The sequence below is a fragment of the Syngnathus scovelli genome, chromosome 1, assembly GCF_024217435.2.
Source record: "Syngnathus scovelli strain Florida chromosome 1, RoL_Ssco_1.2, whole genome shotgun sequence".
Classification (NCBI taxonomy): domain Eukaryota; kingdom Metazoa; phylum Chordata; class Actinopteri; order Syngnathiformes; family Syngnathidae; genus Syngnathus; species Syngnathus scovelli.
The window spans coordinates 8967224-8982248 of record NC_090847.1 but is presented as its reverse complement, the minus strand read 5'-3'; the positions used below and the strand labels follow the sequence as shown (position 1 = coordinate 8982248).

Sequence of the window (15025 nt, the reverse complement as noted above, 5' to 3'; positions counted from 1 at the left end):
ATGAAGTGCTCAAACGTGACTGAGCCTACACGCACGCAAAGCTCAGGAAGCAATTGTTTCGTAGCCTGTGAAAATCAATTAGCTCGATCAGTCGAAATGACTTTCACAGCCGAGGCCCTAAAAAAAAAAAAAAAGCTCATCTAATCCTCCTTCCATCGAGTCGCTGTCGTTTGTACTGGGAGTCGATTTAGATGCAGAAAATAGATTCATCACTTTCTTAGACTTGACAAGGCAGTAGGGCATATTAGTTATCTCTTATTTTGATTGATTATTTGGGTACTATTATTTAGCATTCATTCTATGTTGTCTAAACTGCTTATGTGAGTGCTGTTTTGAGTAAAGGGAACATTTAAAAACAACAAAGTGGGCAATGATAGATTACAATGGGGGCTTTGTGTTTCTCCAAAACCAACAACTAAAGGTTCAAAAGTGGATGAATAAATATTGTGTTTTCATCCTAATAAATGAAACAAATGTTCATCTATTTCCTATACCACTTGTCCTTATTTAGTCCTGGGTTTGCTGGAGCCTGTCCCCAGCTGGTTTTCGGGGTTCACCCTGGACTGGTTGCCAGCCCATTCCAGGGCAATCGTTGACACACACATTCACTTCCTTTTTAAAGCGAGCATTCTATTGATTTTGAACAAATACCTCGTCCTGTCACAACCTCCAACACAAACAAGAAGTCGAGTTATATTGAACAATATTTGCTGCAGGCATTTGAGACTGAGTCTGTTGATGTTTTAGCACATCCTTTTGGCCAGATCTCTCTGGAGGAAGCCTTTTATATGACCTGTCACCAGCAGGAGAGATAAATTATTTGTGTCTTGGCATCCATTAGCAGTGGGGTGACTGTAACAGGACAGGGCAATGAAAGTTCATCCAAGTGGTGCAAAAGACAGTGCATTAGCAATATGCTCTTCTTTGACAGTGATGTAATTTGTCGACCATTTCTGTTAAATGAGGGTTATAACTGGCAGCTACATTCTTGGAATGTTGCCAGAGTACTTAAACCATATTTCAACCTTATTATACAGTTTGATTTACTTGTGGTCTGTCTGTTTCATAAATAGCATGACATCGTTGTAAAGAAAACTAGGGATGGGTATTTAGCTAAAGGAGGCGGGTTAGACCCTAATTTTGCAGATGAGCTTAGGCAGGCAGATCTGCGAGAGGGACGACTGCACTGCCGTGGGAGTGGTTGACTTCTGTCGTGGCCATTCAAAGCAGCTTCTGTCAATCCCTTTGAATGCAGCACATTAGTAACACAATGGAAGCACATCAGCGCCGTGAAGTGTTGTGCATGTTTTATATGTCTCTATGCCAAAAACCACCTGATTCAAATAATTAGGATTATTATCCAGCTCCTACCGACCTCACTGATTATCTACCGTAATTTCCGGACTATAAGCCGCGACTTTTTTCCAAAATTTTGAACCCTGCGGCTTATAGTCAGGTGCGGCTTGTATAAGATTTTTTTCGTGATTTTTGTGATGACTTGATCACTTTTATACACTCGTAAAAAGGCTGTGGACCACTGTTGTGCGGTATCTTGAAGAAAATAACAATAACAAAAATACTATTTTGAAACACTACTATGGCTGCTGCTTATTCTGGCTGTGTTGCTTGTGACTATTATGAGCTTTAGTAGGAATGCACGCTAGGTGACCTGTGTCAGAGGGCTCTAAATCCTTTCTCTTACTCTGCCATGTGACTCAGAGACTACACAAAGCAGTGGCGCTGTTTGGACTATCTGCATTGTATTAAAACCCAATCAATCAGCATTTAAATTCAATTATTCTGACATTTTGCTCACCAAAAACAAGTTGTAATGAATGTAATGCATTTTATTCAGAAGGTTACTTTGAACCCTGAGGCTTAAATGGTGGCGCGGCGTATTTATGGATTCTTACGGCTTTCTTTGTAAAAAACTCATGTGCACGTGCGGCTTATAGTCCGGTGCGGTTTATGTAAGAAAAAAACTAAAATATCCCTGAATTTTAGCTGGTGCGGCTTATAGTCCGGTGCGGCTTATAGTCCTGAAATTACGGTAATCATTTGAATCAGATGTTTTGCACCAAGGAGATATATAAACCATGCCGGACAACAGACCCTTGAGGACCAGGATTGGTGATCCCTGGCCAGGTGGTGCCAAAATATGGAGCAAAGAAACAACTGACATGTTGAGCACCTTTTAACAATAAAATTAATGATCTGAGTAGACCATCTAGTATGCACCATACTTCCCATCAGTTTGTCATAAATGTTTCAGTCAACTGGCAAAGTCACACAAAATTCCTTGTCCGCTCAATTTTTTTAACCCCACGCCAAGCTCACAGTGGGCTCTGGGAATGGAACGAGCTGCCTTCACATGCCATTAAGCGGAGAAGGTGAGAGACAAAGCTAGCACTGATGCAACATGCGTGCCGTCAAACCGTGACCCAGGGTTACAAATCATGATGGTTTCTGCAGTTGTATTTTCGCTCTTCACTTCCTTTGGATGACAACTGAAATAAAATCAAGTCAAATTTATAATAACTTTTTGGTTTTACTTGCAGTAAAAGTGGCTTTCAACAACCCCCCATTACAGTCCACTTGCACTGGATTTCATTAAGACATCAAAAGTGAGTTGGTAAACAAAAAGCTTGATGTGTGACGTAGCTTTGTAAAATCTGTTTTTACGTAGGTAAAGTCCTGGATTTTTGCTGAACTAACTTAGATTTTAAATCTAAAAATAAAACTTTACCTTAAAGAAGCAAAGTGAGAAAGCCCAGCGTGATTTGTACATTTTAGGAAACCACAAATTATGAATATCCTCCCTTGTGTCATTGTTTTAGCGATTGTTTTGACCCACATGCAGAAACCAAGTCGGAAGTCCAGAAGGAGTAAGGAGTCTTTATTGGAGGTGATACGGTGGAGGGTGAGGAGCTGAGCCAGGAGCACAGAGCGGGAGCAGCGATGATGGAGCATGAGGAGTTCGTCCAGAGCGGGGTGGATCTTGGCGGTGGTCCGTGGAGGAAATCTAAGAGCGTGGAACAAACAATACTTGGTCAGAGAATACAATGGCGAGATCTAGGAGCTAGAGGCACAATCGTGGAGGAGATCACATAGGGAGGGCACTCAGGCGACGAGCCGCTGGCAATACGCTCCTTAAAAGCCTTCCCCTGATGAGCCTGATCAGCCACATCTGTGGGGGATAAGCCACATCTGTGGGTCCTCCGCCACTCCTCACGGCTGCCCCCTGTGGATAAAAGAAAACCCTCCCGGACCCCGACACCCTGCTTCTTTAGGTGATAGGTAACTATTACCATGACAACATTCCTATACCATTATGGGAATAAATCCATTTATCCAAAGCATAACTATAGCCCACAGCCCAAATTATTAAAAGGAAAATAAAAATATTGACTCTTTGACCCCTGAAGTATTTGTAAATGGAGCTGAAAATACCTGAGCTTTCTTCAGAGAGCAATGCCCTCATTTTAAATATGAATCAATAATTTTTTTGAAGTCCAGCTTGGATGTGTTTGTCTATTTTAAGTGCAGCAGTCTTCTAGTGCTTCGCTTCCTTAATTACATCCACGTTACATAAAAGCTGTCCCACTTCCTGCCCACAAAATTCTGTTGGGTATTAACAGACTACACCAAGTGCAAATTGTGAGTGTCATCAAACTATTGTTTATTTTACTGTATTTTGGCCTGCATGGTCTACTCACAGTGAGATGCCATCATTTAATTTGATTTCACTGCGCTCCATTACAACTTTGTAAACAGCATCTCGCCTCATAAATAACCCCAATGTGACTATTACACTTTCACAAGTTGAAAGCAAGCTGCGGTTTTGCTAAAACAATCTACTCATAGTGAGATGGAGGTGAAATGAGGAAGCCGACAGTGATTAAAAGTGAGAGAATATATTTACAGAGTCTTGTTAAGGAAACAACATTGTGCATGTTAATATTTCAGCAAGTCAGGAGAGCATAAAGCTCATTTCACACACAAGGTGCTTTACATTCAACATGTACAAACACAATAATTTGAGACATTTAAAAGCAAAGTAAATAAATATATAACAAAGATCTAAATCATGTAAACTTAGAAGACAAAGGCGGTAAAATGCCAGGAATGGTCAAGTGCAAATCGACTGATTGAACCCACGTCCCAAAATTTCATGATCTGGTATCCAAAAGCAAACATCTTCCCATGAAAATCCTTATTAGGCTGTAAAATGCGTGACTGGGCATCAGGTGGTGCTGTAAATGACAATCCTGAGGCCTTCAGGATCTGGAGGTAGTTAGTCTGCGTGTGAGCATCTGGGTGTGAGTTGTGGCCGTCAGCAGTTCCTTGTTTTCAATGTTTTCATTTTGTATTTGTGTGTTTTACAATGTGCCCATGTCTCAAAGTCCATTGGTGGCTGTGACTCTCCTTGCAGCATGACAATTATTATTATTATTTTATGCTTATTACACAATCAAATAAAATTTACCATTCAATGCGTAATAACTCACCAAATTTGCAATTTGGGGCAACTGTACTGATTACAGATAACGGAATTATTGTCAGGCAGGGGACAAGGCGAAGGACTCGGATGCAGAGTCGTATCTATCTGGGATTTATTCCAGCAAGCACTCAGAGCAAAAGTACAAAACAAAGCGCCTCTTGCGAGGGAAAACACGGGGCAAAAAGTACAAACAAAAGGCGTCGCACTGTGGCGAGTCAAAAGGCTAAAAGTACAAATCAAAACGCCTCTTTCGAGGGAAAACGTGTAGCAAAAAGTACCAACAAAAGGAGTCGCACTGGAACGAGACAAAAAGGCGCTGGAGACCCAGGCACAACCAAAAGCGTCGCTCGGCGGCGAGACAAAAAGGAGAGTTCTTTCAGAGAGTTCGGACATCAAGGAATCGCTGGTGGTCGGGACGAGGCTAGACACACTGGCACAAGACAAGGGGAAGACACGGACTAAATACACACAAACGGGCGGGGACACAGGTGATGACAATTAGTATCGATTACGCGGGTGCACACAATCGGGATCAGGGAAGACAAGACAACCAACACCGAGGAAGGAAACACGAACTGAAACGGAAGGAATGACAAAATAAAACCGGAAGTAAAGTTACGACAATTGACGAGACAAAAAACTGAAAAAATAAACGCGACCGCATGACAGAACCCCCCCCCTAGGGCCGGATCCCAGACGGCCCAGGAGCCCCAGGGTGAGCCGCATAGAAGTCCTCAAAAAGTCCCGGGTCCAAAATATAACTAGGCGGCACCCATTGCCGCTCCTCCGGTCCATAACCCTCCCAGTCCACCAGGTACTGCCAGCCCCGGCCTCTTCTGCGCACATCCAATAGTTCTTTGACGGTGTAGGCCGTCCCACCGTCCACAGTCCGCGGAGGCGGAGGGGGCGCCGGATCCGGCACCAACGGGCTGTCCACCACCGGCTTGACCTTCCCAACGTGAAAGGTGGGGTGGACTGCAAGGGACCTGGGCAAGCGTAGACGCACCGCGGCCGGGTGCACGACCTTGGCGATGGGGAACGGACCCACGAAGCGAGGCGCCAGTTTCCTGGAGTCCCCCCGGTGGGGAAGATCCTTGGTGGATAGCCAGACACGTTGACCTCTCTGGTACACGGGCGCCGGACGTCTCCTCCGGTCAGCCATCCGCTTTACCCGGTCCCCCTGTCGGACCAGCGTGGCCCGAGCCGCCGACCAGACGCGATGACAGCGGCGCACCAAGGCGTGGGCCGAAGACACCGTCACCTCCGGCTCACTGTCAGGGAAGACAGGGGGCTGGTAGCCAAACACACACTTGAAGGGGGACATACCTGTAGCCGTGGTGGGCAGGGAGTTGTGGGCATACTCCACCCAGGAGAGGTTCTTGCTCCACGAGGAGGGGTTCTGGGAGACCAGGCAGCGGAGACTTGTCTCCAACTGTTGATTAATACGTTCTGTCTGTCCGTTTGCCTCCGGGTGATAGCCTGACGTGAGACTCACGGTTGCCCCTATGAGCTTGCAAAACTCCCGCCAAAACCTGGATACGAATTGGGGCCCTCTATCGGAAACTATGTCTTTCGGGAACCCATGAACCCGGAATATGTGGTCCATCATCACGGTGGCCGTTCGTTTAGCGGACGGGAGCTTGGGCAAGGCGATAAAATGAGCCATCTTTGAAAATCTATCCACCACTGTGAGTATGGTGGTTCGCCCATGCGAGGTCGGAAGCCCGGTGACGAAGTCCATAGATATCTCCGCCCACGGGCGCGAAGGAATGGGTAGGGGATGCAGCAACCCCATGCGGGCGCCGTGGGCGTTCTTATTCCGGGCGCAGACGGGACAGGCGGCAACGTATTCCTTGACGTCTGCCCTCATGGAGGGCCACCAGAATCGCTGCTGGATTACGAACAGCGTTCGGCGCATGCCCGGATGGCAGGAGAGTCTGGAGGTGTGAGCCCAATGGATGACTTGGGATCGTAATTGAGCAGGGACAAATAGTCGGTTCTCAGGGCAACCACTAGGGGGTGGTTCGTTACCATTGGCCTGCTGTACCCGGCCTTCGATAGGCCAGGTCACGGCTCTAACCAGGCAATGAGAAGGCAGGATAGTCTCAGGCTTCTTAATTTCTGGGTCCGAGTTGAAAACACGGGAGAGGGCGTCAGGCTTGGTGTTCTTGGTTCCCGGTCTGTAGGACAAAGTGAAGTTAAAACGATTGAAAAAAAGTGACCAGCGGGCTTGGCGTGAATTCAGTCTCTTAGCTGACTTAATGTATTCTAAATTTTTATGGTCTGTCCAGACCAAAAAAGGCTGCTGTGCTCCCTCTAACCAATGTCTCCATTCTTCTAATGCCAGCTTGACTGCCAACAGTTCGCGATCCCCCACGTCATAATTCTGTTCGGCGGGCGTCAGCCGTCGAGACAGGAACGCGCACGGATGGAGCTTGTTGTCGCTCTTGGCCCTCTGCGAAAGGATGGCACCTACTCCTTGATTGGAGGCGTCCACCTCCACCACAAACTGCCGCGACGGATCAGGGAGCGTGAGGATGGGAGCGGTGCTGAAACGGTTCTTTAGCTCCTGGAAGGCCGCCTCCGCCTCTGCTGACCAGCGGAAGGGGACTCTAGGAGACGTGAGCGCGTGCAAGGGAGCCGCTGTGGCACTGAAGCCCTTAATGAATCGCCGATAAAAATTGGCAAAGCCCAGGAATTGTTGCACCTTCTTGCGTGAGTCAGGGGTAGGCCATTCCGTTACCGCGCTTACTTTCGCCGGGTCCATCTCTACTTTGCCCGGGGCTACGATGAAGCCGAGAAAAGAAACGGTGCTCTTGTGAAATTCACTTTTCTCGGCCTTTACGTATAGTTGGTGTTCCAGGAGTCGTTGCAACACCGTCTCGACGTGAACCCTATGGGTCTTCAGATCTGGGGAGTAAATCAAAATATCGTCCAAATATACGTACACAAACCGGTCCAAACAGTCTCTCAAAACATCGTTTATCATGGCCTGAAACACAGCGGGAGCATTGGTGAGGCCAAATGGCATGACGCGGTATTCAAAATGTCCTCGATGCGTGTTGAACCCTGTCTTCCATTCGTCCCCTTCCCGGATGCGCACCAGATGGTAGGCGTTGCGCAGATCTAACTTGGTGAACACCCGGGCTTGCTGTAATTGGTCGAACACGGTCGACATCAGTGGGAGCGGATACCGATTCTTGATGGTGATCTGATTGAGGGGACTATAATCAATGCAGGGACGTAGGGTGCCGTCCTTCTTGCCCACGAAAAAGAACCCCGCCCCCGCAGGCGACGACGACGGTCGAATCAGCCCTGCTTGCAAGGAGGAGTCTATATATTCATTCAAGGCTTGCTTCTCAGGTCCCGAGAGAGAATACAGCCTCCCCTTGGGTATCGTTGATCCCGGCAGCAGGTCAATGGCGCAATCATACGGACGGTGGGGAGGCAGAGAGGTAGCCTTGGCCTTGCTGAATACCTCGGCCCATTGGTGGTAACACGCAGGGACCCCGGTTAAGTCTGGGGTTGGCGCGTCTGGAGCGGAAGGCACAGGGCGCGGGTTAGACTTGATACAGGAATCATGACAGTCGGACCCCCATCCCGTTATTTCCCCTGATCCCCAGTCTATAGCGGGGTTGTGGCGTTGAAGCCATGGATACCCGAGAACGAGAGGGTTCATTGGTGAGGTCACGACATGTAGACGTATGTTCTCCTGGTGGAGGCCAATTGACAACGAGACTGGTTCGGTTATGTGAGTTATCTCAAAGAGTGCCTGTCCATTGAGTGCCTTAGCTTTCACGGGAGTGTTCAGTAGCTCAGTCTTTACCCCGCACCGGCGAGCAAATGCCCAGTCTATCAAGCTTTCGTCTGCTCCTGAGTCTATTAATACTTCGAGTTCTATCTCTCTTCCCGACTGGGTGATCCTGCCCTTGGGAAGCACTCGCCCCGGGGACAGAGCCGCCGAGAAGGCGCTTACCTTCAGGGTCCTCCTTACTGGACAGGAGAGAAGGAGGTGTCCGAGCTCGCCGCAGTAGTAGCATCTTCCCTCTCGGCGCCGCCGTAACTTCTCCTCCTCTGTTAACTTGGCTCTGCCCAACTGCATCGGTTCTGGCTCCTGGCGCTGCCGATCCCCGTACGGCCTGGAGTGGTGAGCGTCAGGGCCGGCTACTGGAACGAAGGCGGGAGCGTTGCTGCGTCGGTGCTTTCTCCACTCTTGCAGCCGGTTGTCAGTGCGGATAGCCAGAGCGATGAGGGCGTCGAGGTCGGTGGGAAGATCTAAGGGGATTAGCTGATCTTGGATGGGTCCTGACAGGCCCCGGAGGAAGATGTCATATAGTGCCGCCGCATTCCACCCGCTCGCCGCGGCCAGCGTGCGGAACCGGATGGCGTAGTCTCCGACGGTGTCTTGTCCCTGGTCTATCTGACAGAGTTGGCGAGCCTTGTCTCGGTCAGCGGAAATGGGATCGAACACCGTTCGCAGGGCCTGGATGAAAGCGGGGAGAGAGTGACAGGAGATGGAATCCCTGGCCCATTCCGCGGTGGCCCATGTGCGGGCCCTTCCCGTCAGGTAGGATACCATGTAGGCCACCTTGGATCGCTCGGTGGGGAATTCTGCTGGGGAACTCTCAAAGTTCATCTCGCATTCTGTAATAAAAGCCCGGCTAAGGCCGGGTTCTCCGGAGTAGCGCTCTGGAGGAGCCAGTCTGGCACTGCCAGTCATGGGACCTCTTGCAAGGGAAGGAACGGGGGAAGCGACGGGTGTTCTGGAGGTCGCTGCTGGTCCCGCGTTCAAGAGCGAGAGCACTTCCTGCATTTGCTGACCCAGCTTTGCTACTTGGGTGGCGACCGCTCCTCTGAAATTTTCTTGATTCCTAGCGAGTCCTCGGATCTCTTCTCCCAAGTCGCCCACCTCCCTCTGGTGCTGGGCGAGCAGTGAGGCATGGGAGCGCACTGTGGCGCACAGGTGCTCCGACTCTGCCGAGTCCATGTCTGGCCAGTGTGTACTGTCAGGCAGGGGACAAGGCGAAGGACTCGGATGCAGAGTCGTATCTATCTGGGATTTATTCCAGCAAGCACTCAGAGCAAAAGTACAAAACAAAGCGCCTCTTGCGAGGGAAAACACGGGGCAAAAAGTACAAACAAAAGGCGTCGCACTGTGGCGAGTCAAAAGGCTAAAAGTACAAATCAAAACGCCTCTTTCGAGGGAAAACGTGTAGCAAAAAGTACCAACAAAAGGAGTCGCACTGGAACGAGACAAAAAGGCGCTGGAGACCCAGGCACAACCAAAAGCGTCGCTCGGCGGCGAGACAAAAAGGAGAGTTCTTTCAGAGAGTTCGGACATCAAGGAATCGCTGGTGGTCGGGACGAGGCTAGACACACTGGCACAAGACAAGGGGAAGACACGGACTAAATACACACAAACGGGCGGGGACACAGGTGATGACAATTAGTATCGATTACGCGGGTGCACACAATCGGGATCAGGGAAGACAAGACAACCAACACCGAGGAAGGAAACACGAACTGAAACGGAAGGAATGACAAAATAAAACCGGAAGTAAAGTTACGACAATTGACGAGACAAAAAACTGAAAAAATAAACGCGACCGCATGACAATTATAAATTATTATAATACTATCCTCCGCCCGCAGATTCTTACAGAAGCTGTAAACTGTAAGCTGAAAGAACACTTCGACTTCCGGCGGCCGGCGCACTCACGCCACTAGATCAATCGTCGCTCTTCGGACACAAAGTATGGCAGCGGACCAAGAGGTTTGTACGGCTTCGTGCACCAACTGCCCCCTTCTCTTAGAGAGGTTGTCTCTGCTAGAGGGACGTGTCCGCCAGTTAGAGCAGAATAGTGCGATAACAGTAGTTGCGGCGGACACAGACGCGGGCTGTAGTCAGCCCGCTAGCCCGGTTAGCATTAGCCCCAAGCGGCTTGCTAATCGCGATGAGCCAGGTAAGACGCACAGCCATCCAAAGTCAACTCGGTCTACTGGCCCTCGCACTTTGGTCATAGGCGACTCCATTACCCGAAACATTACGCTTAAAAATCCAGCCACGGTAAGGTGTATTCCTGGGGGCAGAGCATCCGACATAGAAGCTAATCTTAGGGAGCTGACTCGCAATAGGTCTAGTCAACAGCGTAGTTCCACCAACACTAGCTACTCGGACACAGTGATACACGTCGGCTCCAATGATGTTAAGATGAGACAATCAGAGATCACAAAGAAAAACATAGCGAGGACTTGTGATCTTGCCAGAAAGATGAGTCGGCATCGAGTATTTGTCTCTGGCCCCCTGCCTGGGAGAGGCACTGATGAGAGGTTTAGTAGATTAGTCTCCCTTAATCGATGGATGGCTGGGTTCTGTAAAAAGCAGGGACTGCATTTTATAGATAACTGGTCCTCCTTCTGGGGCCGCCCCGACCTGCTGAGGAAGGACGGCCTTCACCCTAACCGTGAAGGCGCCTTCACTCTTTCTAGGAATATAGATTACTGTTTGAGCCACTCATGACAGGTCACTTTAGAGCAGGCCAGGGCACAGGTGATTAGACCACCTGTGAGGATGGGTTTGGAGTCTGTTAAGTTAAAGTTAACTAGCGCTAGGCTAGACTTTCAGCATACACATAGCTCCTCGTGTAGACTAGAGCGCGACAGTTTAAATAGTGCTGCAGTACACATAAACACACTTTCTACTGGGGTAGTAGACAAATCCAATCACTCCGTCCCGACCGGTCTTACTGATGAAACGGTGCCTGTTTTAGATAACTTCACATGTGTAACAAATATTCATCATCAAAATCCCACGGTCGTTTCATCCCACCGCGCTAACAAACTTTTGAGAGGTGATGTTAGGCCTAGAGAGCACAATTTTACTCGCATCCCGTTTAAAAATCCTTCGATAGATACACACCCTGATCGACCGATTACACTTAAACTTTTTACGGTTTTATGAATATTAGATCGCTTCATACGAAAGCAGTTCTCGTTTATGACCTTATCACGGAACATAATCTAAACGTTTTTGGTCTTTGCGAGACCTGGTTAAAACCTAATGAACTGCTGCCACTTAACGAGGCCTCGCCTCCAAATTTTGTGAGCTCGCATGTGGCACATCCTCAAAAAAAGGGTGGGGGTGTCGCCCTCATCTCAAATTCTGATCTTAGATTTAGCCCTCGCTCAATTCACGTATTTAAAACATTTGAAGTTCTCATTGTGCGATCCACTGCTTTACCGTCATTCTATCTTGCTGTTATTTACCGTCCACCCGGGGCTTACTCTGGCTTCCTGGATGAATTTTCAGAATTTGTGGCTGATCTAGTGACAAATGCAGATAATATAGTTATCATGGGTGATTTCAACATCCACATGAATTCACCGTCAGAACAACTGACTTCGGCATTTCAAACTTTAATCGATACGCTTGGTTTTACGCAAGCCGTACAGGCAGCAACGCATAAGAATGGAAATACCTTAGATCTGGTATTATCCCGGGGACTAGCAACCTCAAATATAGCAGTACTGCCATACACTACTGTTCTGTCTGATCATTTCTTAATAAAATTTGAAATTTTAGTTCCTTGTCAAAGACAAGAGAGCAATCAGAATTTTAGCAGCCGTAATTTTAACTCCACGACTGCAACTGCGCTATCTGAGTTACTGTCACCGGCAACCGCCATGTTTTCCGCATACAGCGGCTCTATTGATAATCTTACAAATGAATTCAATGCGACATTATTAAAAGCCATCGACTCTGTGGCACCGCTACGTCTGAAAACTTGCCGTAGATGGCCAACTCCGTGGTTCACAGATGAAACACGTACGCTTAAACAATTATGTAGAAAGCATGAGCGCAGATGGCGTTTAACCAAACTTGAGGTTTTCCATCAGGCATGGAAGGACAGCCTCCTGAAATATAAAGATGCGCTTATTCTAGCAAAAACTCGTTATTTTTCGCAGGTCATTAATCTCAATAAAAACAATCCTAAATACCTATTTGATACAGTGGCAAAGCTAACTCTGCGCCAGCCGACCCCCGATAGCTCCTTCCACTCAGCTGACGAGTTTATGAAATGTTTTGCTCAAAAGATTGAGTCCATTAGGGACGAGATCAAGAATACCATTCCAATCGCTCCGCCGGTTACTAGCGCTGGGGATCATGCAATAACCCTCTCAAATTTTAAAAGTGTGTCCCTTGAAATGCTTACAAAATTGGTTAGTGCGGCTAAACAAACAACATGTTTACTCGACCCGCTTCCAGCCAAACTACTTAAAGAATTATTTCCAATTTTAGGACCGTCCGTCTTAAATATAATCAATCTGTCTGTTTCCTCTGGGATAGTGCCAACGGCCTTTAAAACCGCTATTATTAAACCGCTACTTAAGCGAGCAAATCTTGACCCGGACTGTCTCAGTAATTATAGGCCAGTTTCAAACCTCCCATTCATAGCAAAACTTCTTGAAAAAGTAGTAGCGCAGCAGCTTATTGATTACATGGTCGCTAATAATCAATATGACTCTTTTCAGTCTGGTTTTAGAGCTAATCATTCCACAGAGACAGCACTTGCTAAAGTGACTAATGATCTCCTCATAGCTATGGATTCAAATACGTCGTCTGTATTGTTACTACTCGATCTTAGTGCTGCCTTTGACACTGTAGACTTCGATACTTTATTAGGGCGTCTTAAAAGTTGTGTTGGTATCTCAGGGTCAGCACTCAGCTGGTTCAATTCCTATCTATCAGACAGGATGCACCGAGTGGTCCATGGCAATACGTCCTCTGAGCTCTATAATGTTACGTGTGGTGTCCCACAGGGATCGGTACTCGGACCGATTTTATTTAATATTTATATGATTCCGCTTGGGGACATAATACGTAAATATGATATTAGTTTTCAATGCTACGCGGATGACACCCAATTATATATGCCGTTATCGATGACAGATCCGCGGGACTGTTGTAATCTCGAGGCGTGCCTTGCGGAGATCAAGCAATGGATGTCTCTCAACTTCCTTCGTCTTAACCCAGATAAAACTGAGATGTTGATAATTGGTCCTACTCGTTATCAACACTTATTTAAGGAAACCACTATAACTATAGATAACCGTACTATCACTCAGAGTGATACGGTAACTAATCTCGGGGTAATATTTGACCAAACGCTCTCCTTTCAAAAACACATTAAGAATATAACCAGGATTGCGTTTTTTCACCTTCATAATATTGCTAAGATTCGTCCTATCCTCTCGACCGGGGATGCGGAAACTATTATACATGCGTTCGTCAAGTCGCGCCTGGACTACTATGATGTATTATTCTCTGGTCTTCCTAAGTCCAGTATCAAAAGTCTACAGTTAGTGCAAAATGCCGCTGCGAGGCTGCTCTCACGGTCAAGAAAATTTGATCACATTACCCCAATATTAGCCAAATTACATTGGCTCCCGGTCCATTTAAGATGTGACTTCAAGGTTCTTCTACTAACCTATAAATCACTGCATGGCTTAGCGCCTTCATATCTCGTCGACCTAGTCATTCCTTATGTTCCGTCTCGTAACCTTCGTTCGCAAAACGCTAGTCTTTTAGTTACACCGAGGGCCAAGAAAATGTCTGCAGGGTCTAGAGCATTCTCTATTCGGGCTCCAGAGCTTTGGAATGCCCTACCAATGGATATTAGAACTACTACCTCAGTAGAAACATTTAAGACACGTTTAAAGACACATTTCTATGAGATGGCTTTTAACTAACTTGTAGTGGCCGATTTGGCCGGAGTTTGTTTTGTTCTCTCTGCCCACCCCCTCCCTGGCTGGGGAGGGGGTTAGGTGGCTCAAAAGCTGATAGCGGCTAGCTGGATTCTCGGGGACCAATTCAAGATGAAGAAACTGCAGCTCAACCTCCTTGAAGACACTGCCAGGACAATCGAGGGCACCTCCGACATCCATTTTTTCATTGATTTTCATATTATGTATTACTTGTGCCCGCTCTGCATCCATTACAACCTGGTGATCCTGAAAGGGGGATCCTTCCATCTGTGGTCCCTTCTCAAGGTTTCTCATTTTCCCCTGGCAAGGGTTTTTTGAGTTTTTCCTTGCCCTTTTGGGAGCTTAAGATCAGGGGATGCTTTGAGAATAATTGTCAATTTTGGCTATGTGAAGCCCTTTGAGACTGTTTGTGATTTAGGGCTATACAAATAAACTTGACTTGACTTGACTTGACTTGACTTGACTTGACTTGACTAAACTTTGAAATGTAATCAAAGATAATAAAGAAATAGAAATAATACATGCTATGCAACACGCATTCACACCATTCATCATTACCGCCAAACAGTTTGTTTGTGGCATGCAAATAAAATAAAAATATTACAATGAACTGGGGGGGTGAAGCATCTATTTAGCTCCCATAAAATGGATGAATCCTCTCCTAGGGGGAGCCATTGAATGGCCACTGCAACACAATGTTTGGGCTGGCATAAAGAGGAAGCAATTTTATGTACAGAGCCAGCAGGACTATTCAAGAGC

The 15025-nt window shown here is 47.3% G+C and overlaps 1 long non-coding RNA gene across 1 annotated transcript; it reads left to right on the top strand.

Annotated features, from left to right (window-relative positions):
* The first annotated feature begins 2833 nt into the window (after positions 1-2833).
* LOC137840655 (uncharacterized) lies at positions 2834-14714 on the top strand. The gene is made up of 2 exons (XR_011087493.1): positions 2834-3297; positions 10154-14714. It is a non-coding gene; the product is annotated as an uncharacterized lncRNA (long non-coding RNA).
* Positions 14715-15025: the final 311 nt, after the last annotated feature.